Genomic DNA, 21977 nt, shown 5'->3' with positions numbered 1-21977 from the left:
TGCATGGCATCTATACCCCTATCTTATTCTTTAGTTTTAATGCAAGAGTTTGAGCAGGTATTCAATACATGGAACCCAAAATACCATGGATTCTTTTTCCAGAGCCTTTTTTGTTTATGTCTGGCTAGTCTATACTATTAACAATGGATCAATACAAAACCCCTTTGTAAATCCCGATCATTAGATGTTAATTAAAAAAAGGGTACAATCCTTCACATAAAGTGGCCGAGAAGGCTCCTGTACTCCTTCTCCTAATGTATTACATCCTCTGTAATGTAAAAGTCTTAAGAAAAATATATTTTAGGTGGAAATGCAAATGCATAATAAGTTTTAATTTTTCGCAATTGCTGTATAGTTTCCTGCATTGTGATTGGTTAAATCCGTACAGCCATAGAGCTGAATGGATGTATTGTTGTTCGCAATTATGGCATTTCGGCCCGCAAACGTAACAACCGTACATGCGTTCTATAGCTGTATGGTTGCATAGTCGTTTAGTTGTATAGTTGTATAGTTGTACAGTTTCCTGCGTTCTGATAGGTTAAAACCTTACATCCATTAGATGGATGTATAGTTGCATAGTTGTCTTCTTTATGGCACGATCCGCCCGTCATAGGCGCCTACACTGGTACTATACATGCGATGTCGCCGATGTGTATCTGTAATTGAATTCAGAGTGAAAAAGCCGTTGCAATGCTACATTGCTGATCGATGCCGTATCACCCTCCTGAATACTCTCGTTTCCCCTGCAAATATGAAGTATGGGTAAGTCCTAGAAGATTTTATTTACTAAATGTACATAAATCTATAGTCTCGGTTTTCGTTCTGAAATGTATGATCTGATGTCAGTGATAGTGAGCTCGGACTTTCAACACCTGCTGACAAGATTTGAATGGTATGATCCCATCTATGTATTTTTATGTAGGGTCTTGATAGGATGCATGGGGCACCATTTAAAGCAAAAATGTTTACTCATTTGCCTACACATGGGCTACATGGCTTTAAAGGGAGCTAACTCGAACATACAACTGCTCTAAAACTAAAAGAAAGCAGAAAAATAAGAGAAGCAAATTGAGGAAGAGAATATATATATATATATTTGGGGGGGGGGGGCCCAAAAATTTCGCAACGAATTAGCCAGCCGCTGAATAGGCGGGGGGGGGGGGAGGAGTAAGGGGGCATTTATTGTTGTGTGTGTGTGTGGAATAGTTAGAAAATTCGGTCCATCGGTATTGGGGGGTGGGGGGAGGTTTGTCATTTTTTTTTTTTTTTTGGGGGGGGTCCAAAAATTTCGCAATGACTAAGCCAGCCGCAGGGGGGGGGGGGGAGGTAAGAGGGCATTTATTTGTGTGTGTGTCGAATAATTTGAAAATTTGGTCCATCTGTATTGAGGGGGGGGGGAGGTCTGTCATTTTGGGTCCCCAATTAGGTTTTTTTTTTTTTTTTTTTTTTTTTTTTTTGAGCAAAAAATCTCTTCGAGGGATACATTTTATAGGATTTTTGTTAAAGAAACGTAATAGTATTTTTTTTCTTTCTAATCTTCATTTGTGGCTGACGGCTGTGTGACAATTTTGTAAACGAAGCATATAAATGATATACATTAAATATATCATACCAAAAAAAATTGCAGGGGGTGCTGTGCCCCCCCCCCCCCGCTTCCCAGGGCCATGTTTACTGCAGTGCTAAGTCACACCAAAAGACGGATAATACATGCAGTCACGCGCAACACAGTGTGAGAGTGTCTACTTTATTCCAAGCAATACTGTAGATCTACTACTAGTTCAGAATCATATGCAGACTTTTTGACCAGTGACCCGTAAAACGTACCCCAAATAAAGCAAATATTCATGAAATGTTCAAATAATGCTGGTCATGATTTAAAAGTCGTTATGTTTGTAACCTGTTTCTGGTCAATTTTCTTATATCGGGGGGAATATTTTTCGGAAAAAGGTTGTTATGAGTATACACTTTCTCACAGGTTGCACGGCAAACCGCTGCACAATAAAAGTGCATACAGATAGAGGGTTGCGGGGGCACGTAAGTCTGCTTGAAGTTATCTACCTCCTCATTATACGGTAGATAACTTCACACAGGCGTGCGCCCGCCCGCAACCACCATCGGTATGCACTTGTAATTTGCAGTGGTTTGCAGTGAAACCTGTCTACCGGCCCGGGCCCAGATGTCTGGAAATTGAGCATTGCGTGTCGATGCGTAGAGGAATAAAGCAGTGTTGTGTCACATACATGTAACCTTAAACAAGTTGTTTCTATAGTCCTTAGACAGCAAATTTATCGTATAGGCTACCGTATACATACAGAAATCTTTATCTGGAAATAATAGACCCGTAAATGGTAAACAAAATTCTTTTCCCACAGTCTGTTCAAAAAGTTTATAGTATATGTGTTGCACATGCATACATTATCAACCATTCCGTTCGTTTTAACTTTATTTATTTTCTCATTAATTGTAGGCATCCTTTTTTAACATCTCTCGTCAAAGCAGTGGAATCAAAGCACAATGGTTTTTTTTACCCTTTAGCATAGGTCAAAGAGCTTTCATTCAACCCTTATCAGCAAACTACAGGAATGCCAGTTTTCAGGCAATAGCCTGAATTCAGGCCCTGGCGAGTTATTTTCACACCATAGTTTAGTTTTTTTGTGTACAAGCTAGCTCATTCATTATAGGTGATTTTTCAGGCCCTCTGATCAATTCTAACTGGAATCCCTGAAACTAGAATTGTATTGATAATATACCAAACAAAATCCTGAATCACGTTTTGCATTGCCCACAACTGTTTAAAATCCAAAGATGTGTTGACTTTATGTTTGTGAGCAATAAGAAATTATTTCTGATAAATCTTACCAAGCAGTGCTTTTCTGACAGAATTCATTGTTTACATTCCAGTTTTAGAATATGTGAAAGTTTTTCTTAAATTGTATTCCTTTCTTTTTGCTTTATTCATGCATTCGAATTCCTTGCATCTATGTTCCCCGGATCTGAAAGCAGTGCATAATGCAGGAGACTCCACCCAAAAGCTAACCCACGAGTCCAAGGTAAAGAGGAATATTTCCAAAATTAGATCTACACTTACCCGATAGCTTTACTGCTAGAGAAAGATTATTTTTTTCACTTCATTATACTTTATAGAGAGAGATTGGGGGAGGGGGAGGGGTGAGGGTTCCATGACACATGCTCCGCCGACGATTGCTCCGCCGACATTTACTCCGCAAAACGCGACAATTGCTCCGCGACATTTGCTCCGCGACAGTTGCTCCGCCGACAGTTGCTCCGCCGACATTTGCTCAGCCGAGAATTGCTCCGCCGACATTTGCTCCGCCGACAATTGTTCCGCCGACAATTGCTCCGCCGACATTTGCTCCGCCGACAATTGCTCCACCGACAATTGCTCCGCAAAACGCGACAATTGCTCCGGTGACAAATGCTCCTCGAACGACAGTTGCTCCGCCGACAATTGCTCCGCCGACAATTGCTCCGCCGACATTTACTCCGCCTGAAGCGACACTTGCTCCGGTGACACCGACAATTGCTCCGCCGACATTTGCTCCGCTAAAAAAGTGCCCCGTAAAATACAAAGGCTACTACGACAATAATTGTTGCTCCTCCCCAAAAGTACTCCGCAAAAGACAATGCTCCACCGACAATTAAATTGCTCTCTGATCCAAAAGTGCGGCCTCGTGGAAGACATGAATGCTCCTCTGGCAATTAGAGCAATAAATGCTCAGCCGTTTTTTGCTACTCCCCATAATGTTTGATTTAAAAAAACATCAAGTTTTAGCTCCTTATGCAAGTTCTCCGGCGAAAGATAATTACTCCGCTCAAAATCTGTTTCATTTATTACTCATTAGCCGATCCAAATCTCAAGGCTATCTCTCTCTCTCTGTCTCTGTTTTGCTCTTCCTTTTCCTTTTTACACCCTTTTCTTGTCTTCTTAGCTCTTTTCTTTCCTCTCATGCTATTAGTATTCTTTCATTTTCATCAATTCTTCTTTTCTTCCCCTCTCGTGAAATTGTAACGTAATGTAGTACATGTAGTACATTCTTGTTTAGAATAGTATTTTCAATAATATCCAGTCCGTTTTCTATAGGTTTCTTTTCTTCAGTTAAGTGTATGTAGCTTTACTATATATATATATATATAAAACACCCCGTCTCATTCGAATTCTTTGTTTTCACTGACTTTACGGGACTCACGGAACCACCGGAAGAAGAGCAATTGGCTTATCGTGAAGAACTGAAAACAAACTGCAACAAAATGATTTGTATAAATGGGAATAAGCAGGAAGGCTGCCATCTAATTTTCCCGTCTGAAAGGGTTCTCTTCTTTACGTATAAGTGCCCTTCAAAGCTTATTTTGATCCCTCCCCTGTTGCTTTCTAGAACTTTCACGATGACCTAATACATTGTATCAGGGGCGTCGCTAGACCTTTTTAAGTCGGAGGGGGGGGGGGGTGTAGAGGCCAACGATTACCGACAAAACTAGCCACCAATTACCGACAAAATTAAGTGTCTCAATATCTACAAATAACCCTATAAACCCGGGGCCGAAGGCTAAATTGTTTTTCCTATGGACTATCTATAGTACTTGCGAATTAATGATCAATTTCCTCGACGACATAAATATACGAATTATTTTGTCAACTTAGTCAACATCATAGCTATATATTTAAATGCATTTTAATTCTTGTTTGAATCTAGTTTCCCTGAAAATGTTAAATCTCTGATTTCTTTAGCTGATATTATAGGAAAGTGAAACTTCGAGAAAATACAAGTATTGTAGTTGTAGTCACTCTCGAAGTCGTCACAGCGGATACAAAGTCACAGTTCGTAGGGAAAAAAATTGTCGGCCGACCTACAATATACATCTCACCGACTTCAAACTTCTGCATTGATATAGTACACGAGGATCGAGCAAAAATACCGACACAGCTGACCCGACACAGCAACATAATTATTTAACCGTGTCTTTTTGCTTCCTTGACGAGACGACTCCACCCAACGACCCCCCCCCCCCCTTTCTTTTACACCCACTCCTGCTTTCTCAGGCTCTTACCTCCCCCCTCCTCTCTTTCACACCCCCCCCCCCCCGTTTCTTTTGTTTCCCTTTTCTCTTTTTTCCTTTTTTTCCTTTTCTTTCTTTTCTTTCTTTTCCTTTCTTTCCTTTCCCTTTTTTTTTCTTCTCTTTCTTTCTTCTCTTTTCTTTCCTTTCTTTTCCTTTCTTTCCTTTCTTTTCCTTACTTTATTTTCTTTTTCTTTTCTTTTTCTTTTCTCTCCCTTGCCCTCTCTTTTCTCTTTTTTCCCGACGGCAGCGCAATTTTGCCGATAATATCCTGAGAGGTGGGGGGGGGGTGTCGCACCCTCCCCCCCCCCCTTTGGCGACGCTTTACTTAATGCTTTACTTGCAGATGGTTTACCTAGTAAGATGCATGTGCTTGCTTGCATTGAGGTCATTTCAGGTCTTACATATTGATGAGCTGTTTGAAATTAACTAGGAGGTATGCGCGTATTGGGGAATGTGGCTTGCTGCTCTACTTTTTAAAAAAAAACTTCCCACGCCATGGAATGAGTGTTCAGTGTACATCATATGGGACGTAGAGTGATAGATGGACAGTTATTTCAGTATATTCGAAATGACGGGTCAATGTCGCTGTTCATAAGGACCGCTATTCATAAGGTTCGCTATTCATAAGGTCGACTATTCTTAAGGACCGCTATTCATAAGGTCCGCTTTTCATAATTGGAGAAAAGGGTCATTATTCATAAGGGTCATTATTCATAAGGACCGCTATTCATAATCAAAGTAGAGGGTCGCTATTCATAATACGAAATCGGGGTCGTTATTCATAAGGGTCCCTATTCATAATATTACACAAAGGTCGGTATTCATAACACAGAAAGAGGGTCGCTATTCATAATACGAAATGAGTGTTGCTATTCAAAAAATGAAATGAGGGTCGCTATTCATTATTCATAAGGGTCATTGTTCATAATCGATGAAGAGGGTCGCTATTCATAATATAAGAAGAGGGTCGCTATTCATAATAGGAGTAGGGGGTCGCTATTCATAATAGTAGAAGAGGGTCGCTATTCATTACAGGAGTAGAGGGTCGCTATTCATAATACGAAATGAGGATCGCTATTCATAAAAAGAAATTATGAATAGCGACCCTACTCATATTATGAATAGCGACCCTCTTCTCCTATTATGAATAGCGACCCTCTCGTGGTATTATGAATAGCGAACCTCATTTCGTATTATGAATAGCGACCCTCTACCCCTATTATGAATAGCGACCCTCTTCTCCTATTATGAATAGTGACCCTCTTTTCCTATTATGAATAGCGACCCTCTCTTCCTATTATGAATAGCGACCCTCTTCTCCGATTATAAATAGCGACCCTCTCGTGGTATTATGAATAGCGAACCTCATTTCGCACTATGAATAGCGACCCTCTTCTCCTATTAATAATGAACCTTATGAATAATGACCCTTATAATGAACCTTATGAATAATGACCCTTATGAATAGCGACCCTCATTTTGTATTATGAATAGCGACCCTCTACTCCTATTATGAATAGCGACCCTCTTCTCCTATTATGAATAGCGACCCTCTTCTCCTATTATGAATAGCGAACCTCTCGTGGTATTATGAATAGCGAACCTCATTTCGTATTATGAATAGCGACCCTCTTCTCGTGTTATGAATAGCGACCCTTACGAGTATTGAACCTCATTCCGTATTATGAATAGCGACCCTCTTCTTGTATTATGAATAGCGACCCTGATTTCATATTATGAATAGCGACCCTTATGAGTAATGAACCTTATTTCGTATTATGAATAGCGACTCTCTTCTCACGTTATGAATAGCGGTCCTTATGATTAACGAACCTTATTTCTTTATGAATAGTGACCCTCTTTTACCATTATGAATAGCGGACCTGCAGGTATGGGAAGTTACACGTTATGAATAGCGGTCCTTATGAATAGAGGTCCGTATGAGTAACGGTCCTTATGAGTAGCGATTGGACCCCGAAATGACTTCTAGGTAACTTCTTTTTCCTCCCACATCCTTATCCTTTATTCTTTCTCTTGCGTTTAGAAACATTGTGTGAAGCGCATTATAAATGTAATGTATTATCAGGTGGGCTGTATATAATACTGATCACCTTGTGTTTTCGTTAGAATATTTTTCTTATTTCTAACCACTTTTTTGTTAGCACGATAACTTGAAAATGGCTCAATCAAATGCCTTGAAATATGGCACACATATGTATAGGCATGAGGAAAGAGCACAATAAGGTTTTCAACCTTGAACTTGATTGATAACGTCATCCAGGCGCAATTTTGTGAAAATCAAAATATGATCATATCTTCATAACGAAAAGACATTTCTCATTCATATTTACCAGGATCAAGGTCAATATCAGTCCGATCAATTTCACGTCAAAAAACGCGAGCGTACGCCATTATTAGCAAAAGCATTTCATACAGAATTGCGCGCGTTTTCGTTTGTCACGGCCGAACGCAAAATAATTCATCATGAATTTTGTTTTGACACAGTATTCCTCATGTTTTACCAAACAATTTGATACCGTGTTTATCTCTTTATGACCATTAATAAGAGAATGAGCGTCCGTTCAAGATAAACGTCCGAGCACTATCTAGCTTATTTGTGCTCTATGTTCTCCCAAATTTTGGTATGTTATAGCTGAGACTATGGGCTATAAAAGTTGTGTTTTTGTTTGTTTTTTGATCAGATGGTGGGATCATGTCGAAATTTTCAATTGAAAGTTAAATTCGCAAATTTTGTAGAACATTATAGGAATTATGCATATGTCACGTTTGTCCTATTTGTGAAATATAAACGTTAGCAGTTTTCTAGTATTCAAATCAAACAAGAAAACCCCTTTACTTTCTATACTTTACTGTCAGACACTATTGAGTGACTGACCATTTTTTTTCCTCTGGTAATAAAATACATTATATGAGCTTAAAGGGTACATGAGCATTTGTCCACATCAATAACCCACTTCTTGTAATGGCCCAAAATAATCCGATTGAATCTATGCGCAGCACAATCTAGGTAAACATGACGGGTAGAGCATTTTATGGAAGAAGATGAAATTGTAAAATGCATTCTTCGTTTAATATGTCAATTAGGGTCAAAGGTGTAACTGCTTATTGTATGGGGTCAATTGTCATTTATCGTCTCAATATATCTTCCATAGATCCATAATGGTCAATATACTACACAGTTGAAACTTTTCATATGGATAGACCTTAAAGGTAAAGACCAGTTATGGTCATGCGAATGCATTGTGAAAGAAACGTTGTGGAATCGATCAGAAAAGGTTGATCATCTAGCATATAAGTATTGGTGTGTACTGCAAGGTTTTGGAATCATCAAAATGATAAGAAATTTGGCCCAGTCTTCGTAAAATTACAAGCACTGTACACAGAAACATGTATATGGGACTATACGCACACGTGTGCGACACGTGCGTTTATCTCTCACAGACCATGTAGATAAATTTACAAAACATATCAATTAGTAGGCGGTTTCCCGACAAAATTGTTATCATCATGTATTAGTCAAAACATATTCTTTCACATGATTGGTAATAAGAGCTTCCATTTCATTTTTTGAAATTGGGGCGTTTCCAATACTGGTTTTTACCTTTAATAGGAAGAGCATTTTAGAAGGTAATATAAAATCGTGAAAATACATTCTTCATTATTTAAAACATTAGCATACGTATAACCTAAATTGTCAAAGTGACAAATTCAAGTTATTATTATTCCCATTCATTATTCTGCCATTAATTTGTTCGCAGGATATCTCATGAATGAATAAAGCCATGAAACTTGCCATGATGATTAATATTAGCATAACTTAGAATTGTGACACTTTTCAGTAACTCAAAATCATCGTGACGTCATCCAGGCGCTATTTTGTGGAAATCAGCTTTTAATCATCTTCATAACGAGTCAACAAAACTGAACCATATTTAAAACACATGAACTTCAGGTCAAGGTTTGACATAACATCTCATCAAAATCCGCGCGCGTCTGAATTTTTAAATGTTTAAATTCACTTTTTAATCAAAACAGAGATTGTTCTAGGCCATAATAAAGAATTTCGAAAATTTTGCACGCGCGTTTTTGCGTGTAACGCCATTACACAACAAAGAAACGCAATGTTTTGTTCTTTCACGATATTTCATAACGGAATGCGCGTCCGTTTATTAAAGATAAATTGCCGTGCGCACAAGCACATGTAATACATAGCATATATAGGCAAAAACATGATTACACAAAATTAACATGACTACAAACAATATTCACTTTGATTAATTTTGTGTATTATGTTCTTTAGCACTCCATACTTGCTACAGAGTTTGTTTTATGACATATGAACTAATCGGTCTTTATTAATAGATTTGAAGTAATAGGTTTATGCACGTGTTTTGTATTATGTCAGAGTATACCTTAAATGAACTTTGTCCTATTTCTTCCATTCATTGTGCCATTACAATGATAATAAATCAAAATTTGGTTAAAAAAAGATAGAGCCAGAGCCATTGATCAATTATCTTTGAATAATTTGCATGTGAGGATCTAGGTTGTGTTAGTTGGGTCATTTGCGTTCTAGCATACAATACAAGAAATACAATTCAAGATGGCAACATGTCCTAAATGATATACGTCCATGCATCCTGTGTAATCACAGCTCTTTGGATGCACCTAGACCCCTGATTGTTCTTTTATTTTGATAATATGAGTCGGAGATATGATTTCATTTCTCATTTGGCCATTAAGTACATTTTAACGTCATCATAATGGCCTTGGAAGTCAAAATACGAATTTGCATATTATGACGTCAACATATTTACAGAAAATGATTGTATCTCTGCAAATATCGATCAATTTTCTTCTAAATTTTGATACGTTGTAGCTGAGACAATTCTTCACAATATTATTACCAATATTTATTCATTTTGATGACGTTATTAGATTGTTTGCTTAATATGAGTCTCATGCCTATGGGAGGTGAATGATACTACATTCCAGTCTAGACTTGTTCATTATGTTGCGTATGTAGTGCGTCGAAATATCAGTTCAATGATTAGTAGGCTCTGCAATCAGGCAAAAATTTGAGCTTGTTTAGTAAATTAATCATATAACAATTGTCTATCGAATACCTGAAGGGGGCGCTATACCACTTTTAATCATTGTCATCGTCATTTAAAACAAATAAATCATCATCATCAATATCTTTATTATCGTATTTATGAATATTATCATTATAGATCATCATCGGCACACTTTCATGATACAAAAATAGCATACGTATCACCTAATTCGTCAAAGTGACGAATTAAAGTCTAGTTATAATTGTTAATCATATCATTATTATCATCTGTATTATAAGCATATTCTACAATGTCAGTAGTATAGTATAGTCATGTAGAAGTAGGCCTAGTAGTAGAGGTATCATTCTGATCCTTATTATCCTGATTATCTTTTGCAATACGTCTATATAGACGATAAACTCACGACAATTTACAATTGTCATGAATCATTGTCTTTGAGCTTACCATTAAATGCATCTGGTTCGAATTTTGCTTAGGTATTTGGTACGTGATGATTTAAATGGTAGAAATTAACTTGTGTCCTATTCATTCTAGTCTTATTCATTTGCATTATGTTTTATTCATTCAAGTTCTAATGTTTCTGACTGTTTTCAAGACAATATCTTTTGTGTCGATCATAGTTCTATGTAGCTTGATATCTCACAGTAATTTTGAGAGAAAAGCAATGCAGGCAATGATTTCTGAATTGTAGCGACAATCGCGTTCGCCTTTGCTGTTCTTCAATAATATTTGACAAGCAGTATTAATTAATTTTTCAAGAACTCATGATAAATTCGTTTAACAGTTGATTACCCTTGGTTGATTCTTTTGTTCGGATCATTTGGTGGGGAAAATAGAAGTGAATGTATTATTATTCTTCTTTGTTCATTGTATCTATGATGCTCTTTGAATCAAAAACAGCTTTTAGTGTTAGGCTTCCTGAAAGAAATTTCAATTGTTGTTAAGAATTATTTTGGTTGCACTCTGTAGATTATATGATGTGTTTGATCTTTTTTTCAATACAAGATCAAACACATGATGAAAATCTACTGGCTGCATGCCAATAAGTTATTGACAACAATGAGACTGTTCACACCGGCAGAGATAGCGCGCGCTAGCTAGACCGCGCTATCTCTGCGGTTTGGAAGGTACAACGTCGTTTCGGTCCGCCCAACAGCGAGCCACGGCGAGCCAAAACGGCGTGCCACTGGAGCACCTCTTGGGGGTGGTCCACGAGAGATAGCGCGGTCTAGCGCGCGCTAGAAAAAAAGGGGGTGCTACGATAGACCGCGCTATCTCATTGCGGTGTGAACAGCCTCCATAACAAAATGTGAGCTAGTGGTATTCGGTGTGGCGTACACATGGCAATCAAATGGTAGATAAAATTATGATCATCAGTACTGGGTCAAATAAATTAAAGAGAACTGAATTTGAACCCGGGCCACTGGCTACCCCTCTCGTTCTCTCTCCCTCTCTCTCCCTCTTTGTCGCCTTACTTTTCCCTCCCTTACCTCCCTGTGCATTAATTTTGTATGCCTCGATAATACAAACAATAAACAATAAGATTCTTCCTCTTCCCCTCCTTCTTCCTAGTACATGTAGTAGAAGTAGTATTAGAAGCAGTATCACAATTATCACAATAATAATGACAACAATGATTATTATGGTTGGTGGTGTTACTAATGTTATTTTTGTAATTATTATGTTTGTTATTGTGATTATTATCCTTATCATGATTATTATCGTTAAGATAAGTTATTATTTTAATTATTATAATCATTATTATTGTTATCATTATGATGAATATGAACATGATGATTTTGATGACGATATGTATAAGTATATAGTATTATTATAATTGTTATCATATCATTATTATCATCTGTATTATCACCATAATCTACAATGGCAGTAGTGTAGTATAGTACATGTAGAATTAGGCCTTATAGTAGAGGTATCATTCTGATCATTATTATTCTGATTATCTTTTGCAATACGTCTAGACGATAACCTCATGACAATTGACAATTGTCAAGAATCATTGTCTTTAAGCTTACCATTAAATGCATCTGGTTCGAATTTTGCCCAGGTATTTGGAACTGGATGATTTAAATGGTAGAAATTAACGTGTGTCCTATTCATTCTAGTCTTATTCATTTGCAATATGTTTTATTCATTCAAGTTCTAATGTTTCTGACTGTTTTCAAGACAATATCTTTTGTGTCGATCATAGTTCTATGTAGCTTGATATCTCACGGTAATTTTGAGAGAAAAGCAATGCAAGCAATGATTTCTGAATTGTAGCGACAATCGCGTTCGCCTTTGCTGTTCTCCAATAATATTTGACAAGCAGTATTAATTAATTTTTCAAGGACTCATGATAAATTCGTTTAACAGTTGATTACCCTCGGTTGATTCTTTTTGTTAGGATTATTTGGCGGGGAAAATAGAAGTGAATGTATTATTATTCTTATTTGTTCACCGTCTCTACGATGCTCTTTGAATCAAAAACAGCTTTTAGTGTTAGGCTTCCTGAAAGAAATTTCAATTGTTGTTAAGAATTTTTATGGTTGCACTCTGTAGATTATGATGATGTGTTTGATCTTTTTTTTCAATACAAGATCAAACACATGATGAAAATATACTGGCTGCATGCCAATACGTTCTTGACAACAATAACAAAATGTGAGCTAGTGTTAATCGGTGTGGCGTACACATGGCAATCACATGGTAGATAAAATTATGATCATCAGTACTGGGTCAAATAAATTAAAGAGAACTGAATTTGAACCTGGGCCATAGGCTATCCCCTCTCGTTCTCTCTCCCTCTCTCTCTCCCTCTTCGTCGCCTTACTTTTCCCTCTTTTACCTCCCTGTGCATTTGTATGCCTCGATAATACAGAAAATAAACAATAAGATTCTTCCTCTTCCCTCCTTCTTCCTAGTACATGTAGTAGAAGTAGTATTAGAAGCAGTATCACAATAATAATGACAACAATTATTATTATGGTTGGTGGTGTTACTAATGTTATTTTTGTAATTATCAGGTGGGCTGTATATCGTACAGACCACCTTATAATTTCGTTAGAATTGCCTTTGTTTATTTATTTTTTTTATTATCAGGTGGGCTGTAGATCGTACAGACCACCTTATAATTTCGTTAGATTTGCCTTTATTATCAGGTGTGCTGTATCTTATACAGACCACCTTATAATTTTGTTAAAATCGCTTTTATTATTGTTTATTGTTAGGTGGGCCGTATACCGTACAGACCACCTTATAATTTCGTTAGAATTGCCTTTATTATTTATTTATTCATCAAGTGGGCTGTATATCGTACAGACCACCTTATAATTTCGTTAGAATTACCTTTATTTATTTATCAGGTGGGCTGTATATCGTACAGACCACCTTATAATTTCGTTAGAATTGCCTTTATTTATTTATCAGGTGGGCTGTATCTAATACAGACCACCTTATAATTTTGTTAAAATTGCCTTTATTATTAGGTGGGCTGTATCTAATACAGACCACCTTAAAATTTTGTTAAAATTGCCTTTATTATCAGGTGGGCTGTATATCGTACAGACCACCTTATAATTTCGTTAGAATTGCCTTTATTATTTATTTCACTTATTTCAAACCACTTTTTTGTAAGCACGATTACTTGAAGATGGCTAAATCAAATACCTTCAAACTTTGGCACACATATATAGGCATATGTACAAAACACAATAACGTTTTCAACTATGACCTTCACTGATGACGTCATCTAGGCGCCATTTTGTATTTTTTTCTGAAAATCAACTCATGATCATATCTTCATAACCAAAGGCCATTTTTGATTCATATTTATCATGATTAAGGTCAATATTCGTCCGGTCAATTTCAGGTCAAAAAACGCGCGCAAACCGGTCTAAGTTGGTAATAGAGAAAAATTGAGTGAGGTAAATGCAATACAATTCGATTCCATATACGGCATGTGAAGTTCGTGAACCTCCAACAAATTTAAAAAATGATGCAGTTTGGTTTTATGTTTAAAGTGAATGGCAACAAAGGACCTACCGGTACGTGTCTTTGACTGTTTTGGACTGCGCGTATTCAGTGAGCTCTTTTTGATAATATATACTATTTAAAGCATATTGAACTCTATGTCAACATTAAAAAAACTGTGATTTTGACTGTTTTGCAGCATCATATCTGAGCAAGCCTTAAAGTGACTTGGTAACATTGTTCAGATGAGAGAAAATGTTGCTATTAAAGTATTGACTTCAATGCTATATGTACACTTAAAGTTAATCTGAAAGTTTGAGTGAGAAAAGACCATTATTGATGATAAAAATGAAAACAACTGACCTGATCGATTCCTTAATTCTCCAAACTATATTATTATAATTTAATTAAATTTTAGGTGAATGTAAATCATCACAAAGTAAAGAATTGGCTCTAATACCTTAGAGTTTTAAAGGCCTGTTTTATATCTTATTTTCATGGGAAAACGGTTGGGGAAAATTCAAAAATATGCTGGGAGAATTAAGTGTTAAAGAGTGACACACAGTGGCGCCTTCAAAGAAAGCCATGAATATCTTTGTGGTTTGAGAATTTTTTGGTAGTTAAAAGTATTTTATTCTTGGATTGTATCTGTGATTTTGAAAGCACAATATGGCTTACCTTTATTGAATTCGCTATTAAAATTTAACTTAAATTTTAATTTTTTGTGAAACTCCCCCCAGGAGTTTCAAACTTGCCAAATGAATGTTGTGACATTAGCAATGGAATATATCTCTTTGTGCTAAACTTTTTCAGCATGTTTGCTATTTGATCTTAAACTTGGAAATATCTTCCGAATAATTATTGCACAGTCACCTTGGAACTGCCCAACAGAGCCAATCGTACTGGTGGGAATGTTTTTTTGATAGAAATTGTATTTTTATACTTGAACTTCAGCTTCTGTATTTGCAACAAAATGTTTTTTGATGATATTTATAAGTATGAATGTTGCCACTAATGCCTTTTTGTGTTTAAGTCATGTGCCAGTAAGAAGCAGGTTTCTAGCACAGAGAATAGGTATAGTTGAGCTGATTTCTGCACAGTTTTCCAATATACTGTATCGCCAAATGTGAACATAATGGTTTCAACAGGTAAGCAACCATCATCAGAAAACTCTGCAGGTATCAGTGAAGCTCTCCCTGTTCCCCTTGCTGCCAACTTGTTCCTTTTGAGTGTAAGAAATAACTTAGCTAAGCCACGTGTTTATCATTTGTGCCATTTTTCTCTTGTGTGTGATTTAGATTGTATAGTTTTGTACTTTATACTGAATTCTTGCCATAAACTTAGATATTCCCCTTGTATGTAACAACAAGTATTGATCTTTCATGTTCAGGTATTGTTTCCAACAACCTTTTGTTTTATGTGATAGTCTTTATTTGCACTACAGTCTTGGGGTGGTTGTGAGGAGCAGTTTTGCAGCGTGGAGACGAGGTAGAGCTGCACTGATCAATGCCCAGCTTTCCACTATGCTGTTTTGCTGAATATGAGGAACTTCCCCGGTCTGCTGTTTGCTTGTCTACTAAACAACTGCGGGTATCAGTGTAGCTTTACCTTGTCTCTATGCTGCTAACCTGCTTCTCACAACCGCAAGAATTATTAGTTAAGCCAATATATGTTTTAGTTTCCTGTAACCAAATTAAATCTGAAATGAAGCAGCACAATTTAAACAAAAACAAATATCTTTGTGATGGCCTGTTAACTTTCTTAAAATCAATTATGAGACTGACAGAAATACACTAGGTATTTTTATACAGCATGTTTTGGAAGAAGTGTCAGGATGGTGATGGGAAGATTCTGTATGTATAGAAGACAAGTTAGATAGATGACGAAGGTATAAAAATAAGTATTCTATTTTTTTGTTATCCATTTTCATACCATATACATGTACATTAAAAATATGAATGTGTTCATGAAGTGACGTTTACACTTTCTTCCTTGATCAGGTGGTCATATAGGTGTCATTTAGAGGACAAAAAGACGTAAAGATCATGTAAAGATAAAAGGTACATTGAAATGACCTGTAAGATGTAAATATCACGTCAAAATTTGATGTCCATACAACGTATTCACGTTTCTTGGACCAATAAGACCTTAAAAAAAAAGAAAATATGACGTCCATACGACGTCTTCCTATGGTACAAGTTGACGTCTTAAAGCTGTTTTTCTATGACTAACAAGACGTAAAAATCACGTCAAAATACGACGTCTATACTACAAATAATTATGACGTCCATATGACGTCTTCCCGATGTCCTCCACGGTACAAGTTGACGTCTTAAAGACGTCTTTAACTAATAAGACGTAAAAATCACGTCAAAATATGACGTCCTCACGATGACGTAAAGTTATGTCGTCTTAAAGACGCCTTTCTTTAACTATAAGACGTAAATATGACGTCCATACGACGTCTTCCTATGGTACAAGTTGACGTCTTAAAGATGTTTTTCTATGACTAACAAGACGTAAAAATCACGTCAAAATACGACGTCCTCACGATGACGTAAAGTTATGTCGTCTTAAAGACGTCTTTCTTTAACTATAAGACGTAAATATGACGTCCATATGACGTCTTCCCAAGGTACAAGTTGACGTTTCTTTAACTAATAAGACGTAAAAATCACGTCAAAATATGACGTCCTCATGACGACGTACGCGGGTGCAAAATCATGTCTTTTTTGACGTCGTGTTATGTCGTCTTAAAGACGTAAATAAGACGTCAGGGTTGCCCCCTCCCCCGGCCCCATCCATACTCTACCAGCTATTGTCTATGCCAAAAAAGAAAGAAAACGAACTATAATGTCTCAAATTATGCAAATACTAAGTTGCTCAGTTGGAAATACACATAGAAATAAGTTTCAATACAAAATGTCTCTCTGTCTCTCTCTTTCTCACTTTCGGCTCTCTTTCTCTCCACCTTTTAGTATTAACATCATTCTATCCCCCTTATTCTTTTCCCTTATATTAGACACAGGTTAATTAATTAATAAATCAATAACAAAGTATATAATATTATCTTCATCATTATTATTACTTACAGCTACTACAAGATTAATGTGTACAGTATCTTTCTATATGACTCTCAAATACAAATATTTTGTTTTCTAATATAATCATGTAAAACAGTATATGAACTACTCACGTTTTGTGTATATCAGTAGGATTTCCAATCCGTGTTGATATTCGAAGTAATAATAATTGAGGAACAAGAAACTATAAACTACTGGTTGACAAGTCTAACGATATAGTCCCATATAGTCAGTAATGGCGGTCTGTGTAGAAGAATTCCTGCTGAACATGGCGTTGCGTGGGGTTCAAATCTAAATTTAAACAAGAGTCTATTGTAACAATTCTAGTCTTTTGACACAATTCACGTCAATGTTTTACTGTCCAGGTTTGCTCGCATTGGAATCACATAATGCGCTTGATTAACATAATGCTCCATATAGACCAATCTTTAGCAGTCCATGAGAAATAGCATCGTCAGCATATTCGTCAGCGAGTCCGATCAACCGGCGGGATCATATCGATATTTGTGACGGGTTTCACTTTGATGGTGACGTCATGAATCTCGTTACCCAGACAGTAGGTGGCACTTCACTACCTAGAAGGAAAAACCTGTTACCACCAGTTGAAATTTCCAACTGGTTCCAGTTAACTTCAACTGGAACCAGTTAGATTTAACTGGAACCAGTTAGATTCAACTGGAACCAGTTAGATTCAACTGGTTCCAGTTGATTCTAACTGGTCCATGATGCACATCAAGCGGATATTTGGTGCGACTGCATTTCATTTAATTGGAACCAATCCTTATAATGACCAGTTACACCAGTTGATAACTGGTCTGTTTGCATACTTCCAGTTGCACCAGTTGATAACTGGTCTGTGCATGGCATATTTCCAGTTGCGCCAGTTGATAACTGGTCTGTGGGCATATTTCCAGTTGCACCAGTTGATAACTGGTCTGTGGGCATATTTCCAGTTGATAACTGGTCTGTTAATTCCAACTGGACCAGTTAGAATTTGACCAGTTGAATTCTAACTGGACCAAGTAGAATTTGACCAGTTGAATTCCGACTGGACCAGTTAGAATTTAACCAGTTGAATTCCAACTGGACCAGTTAAAAATCTGACCAGTTGAATTCCAACTGGACCAGTTAGAATTTGACCAGTTGAATTCCAACTGGACCAGTTAGAATTCAACTAGTCAAATTCTAACTGGTCCGTGTACATATTTCCAGTTGACACCAGCTAATTTGCATAATGGATATGGGGTGCGTGCATATCTATGTTTCAATACAATTTATCTGAATTTACAGCATATTCCTTAATTACTGCTAATTTAGTTATGTGCAATTCATTTTGAAAATACTACAAATACAAATTGCCAATTATTAGGACATTTGATTACTTCGTGTAAATAACATTTAATTAAACATGAATTTGGGAAAACATTAACTATGAACTAAAATAGATTCGATAAAATACAAGTATATTCAAAATGTTAGTTAGTATAGCATGCAGATGCGCAACTCCAGCTGTAACCCTTTCTTCCTTGCATGTCCCCTCGCATGTGTATCCCTTTCTGCTTGCTCTTTCCCTCTCCTCTCATCTCCTACTCCTAGCTGTATGTACTGGTAGCATCCAATCAGTCTACCTTTCCATAATCGCCTCTCTGTTTGTAACTCAACCCCTACCTCCTCGTGGTACTGACTGGATACCTCAAGCTTTGCGGCCTGAGAAACCAACAGGGGCTCTGGGTAGGGAAGGAAAACCTGAAATAAACCACAAGGTGGAGGGTGGTGGCCTCTACCTTGTTACAGCAGAACATCTTGCTGCACCCGGCTGGGAAGTCAGCGGCCGCGTGCACAGTTTGTATACAGGCCACACCTCTACGAGATATTATTATGATTGTTATGAAAGTTATTCCCCCGTTACGGCCCCGAGTCCCGGTGGCTGCTTGCTGGCAGCAGAGAGGCAGGGGTGCGAAGAATCTGCCGGATGATTTGCTGCCAATTCCACAGGTACACAACGTAGCAGAGAAGAATTCAGGAAAGCGGAGTACATCGACAGAAGAGAACACCATGAAGAAGAAGAAGAAGAAGAAGAAGAAGAACAATGCAAAGGGAGTAACTGCACCCTCTAATAGTGTAAGTACCCAGAAAAAGGATAACCATCGACCTCGAACAGATAAAGTACATGACATGACTAAAGCTGCCACCTCACAGTCCTCTCACAACACAAGGAAATCTGGTGTGCTGAACATCGGAACCTGGAATGTGAGAACACTGAAGAAAGCAGGGCACTGGGATATACTCCTCGAAGAAGCTCGGAGATTTGACCTGGATATTCTAGGTTTGGTGAGACACACCTGACTGGCACAGAGACGCTTATAAACAAAGAGGAGTACTCAATCCTTTTATCAAGCAGGAAAGATAACACGAGTCGGGAGGGAGTCGGCATCATGATTTCCCAGCAAATCCTGCATTGCTTGGTGAGCTACGAAGCAGTCTCACCGAGGATCATCACAGCGAAATTCAACATGAAAGAAGGGATCATGAATACCATCCAGGTTTACGCCCCTACATCTGCACATAGTGAACAAGAAAGTGACCTTTTCTATGATGCACTCCAGTTGCATATCCAGAAGGTACCTAGGAAGGAGAACATAATTGTCATAGGTGACCTTAATGCGAAAGTAGGAGCAGACCATGGAGTATGGGCACCAACTTTGGGCAAGTATGGATTAGGTCAGATCAACAGAAGAGGGGAGAAACTTCTTGAGTTCTGCATGTTACACGGAATGGCAGTGTGTAACACCTACTTCCAACACAAAGAATGTAGAAGGGCAACATGGACATCCCCAGGTGGGCATTACAGAAACCAGATAGACTTCATTATTACCAAATTAGAAAATATAAAGACGTTCCAGAACTGCAGATCGTACTGCTCAGCTGACATGGGGTCAGACCACAATCTAGTACTGGCTAATGTGAAGTTCTCACCCACAAAGACCAAGCGAATGAAGAGCCTCCCGAAAACCTATGACGTGGGCAGATTTAATGACTCTAACATTGTAGAAGCATTCAAAGCCAGGATTGGAGGTGCCTTTGAACCACTACTTCAGCTCCCAGACACAGATGTGGATGAGCTGTGGAAGAAATTCAGAGATACAACCAATAATATCTCAGAGGAAATTGTAGGCTTCAAAAGGTCGAGACAAGTTAAAGGTCTCCCAGAGGAGGTTTGTAAGGCCTGTGAACAAAGGAGGAAAGCCAGAATCATCATGATGAACAATCCCTCGGACTGCAACAAGAAAAGCTACACAAAACTCAATAAAGCAGTTAAGTATGAAGTGAAGAAGTGGAAGAAGAAAATTCTTGACACGGAGGTGGAAGAGATGGAATTAGCTCACGCGAAGAACAACAGCCATGAGCTCTTCAAGAAGGTGAAGAAACTATCTGGTGAGAGACAAAATGCAACCTGCCGTGAAGAACAAGGACGGCATCTTAAAGACTGCTCCCGCAGATGTGTTGAAATGCTGGGAAATACATTTTAGCGTTCACCTCAACACGCAATTTCCAAGGGACGAAAATGCTCTTCTGACCATACCTGACCCACAACCTACAGATAACCCAAGTGAACCTTTCACAATTGAAGAAGTAGAGACGGCAATAAAACTATTGAAGAACAACAAGGCCTGCGGGTGGGACAAAATAGCTGCCGAAACTCTAAAGGCTGGTGGACAACCAATGAGACAACTCCTGCTCAAAATAATAAATGCAGCATGGTCGGAAGGTGTAACCCCGGAAGACTGGAGCAAGGGTCTTATCACTCCAGTGTTTAAGAAAGGAGACAAGCTGGATCCATCCAACTACAGAGCTATAACTCTACTCTCCATACCCGGGAAAGTTTTCTGTAGAATGGTCCTCATTAGAATACAGGGAACCATCGAGAACCATCTGACTGAGGAACAATGTGGATTCAGAAGTTGTAGGGGCACCACAGATGCTGTGTTTGTCGTTAGACAAATCATCGAAAAGGCCAGAGAAAGAAGAATACCAATCCACTTGAACTTAGTTGACTTTAAAGCAGCATTTGATACCATATGGCGAGAAGCTCTCTGGAAATGTCTGCGTTCCATTGGAGTGGACAAGTCCTTAGTTGACCTCATAGAGAGCATGTACAAACAAACCAAATGTTCTGTTATGGTGAATGGAAAGATAACTGAATGGTTTGATGTCATAACTGGGGTAAGACAAGGCTGCCTCCTCTCTCCAAGCCTCTTCAACCTATTCCTGGAATATGTGATGAAGGACATCCAACAACTAGATAGTGGAATACAGATGGGTGACATGCGTATCAACAACATCAGATATGCAGATGACACCACCCTAATGGAACTCGTATTTGAAAACCTCCAAATCTCAACAAATGAACTGGAGAAAGCATGTAGAAGATGGGGTATGAAAATCAATGCAACAAAATGCAAAGTCATGACAGAGGATCAACAAGATATTTCACTTAACAACACCAACATTGAGAAAGTGGAAAAATTTGTCTTTCTCGGCAGCACAGTTCCATCTATAGAAGAGGACGTGAAGAGACGTACAAGACTTGCTGCTTGGGCATTCGGAAGACTGAAAAGTGCCATCTGGTCCAACCAAGATATTTCTAGGAGACTCAAAGTCAGGATCTACAGAGCACTTATCCTCCCTATTGCCACATATGGAGCAGAATCCTGGACTCTCCGAAAGTCTGATAGAAATAAGCTTG

This window comes from Strongylocentrotus purpuratus, unplaced genomic scaffold (assembly GCF_000002235.5).
Source record: "Strongylocentrotus purpuratus isolate Spur 01 unplaced genomic scaffold, Spur_5.0 spur5_scaffold_20, whole genome shotgun sequence".
Classification (NCBI taxonomy): Eukaryota; Metazoa; Echinodermata; class Echinoidea; order Camarodonta; family Strongylocentrotidae; genus Strongylocentrotus; species Strongylocentrotus purpuratus.
The sequence above is the reverse complement of the archived record's forward strand: the minus strand, read 5'-3'. Positions refer to the sequence as shown.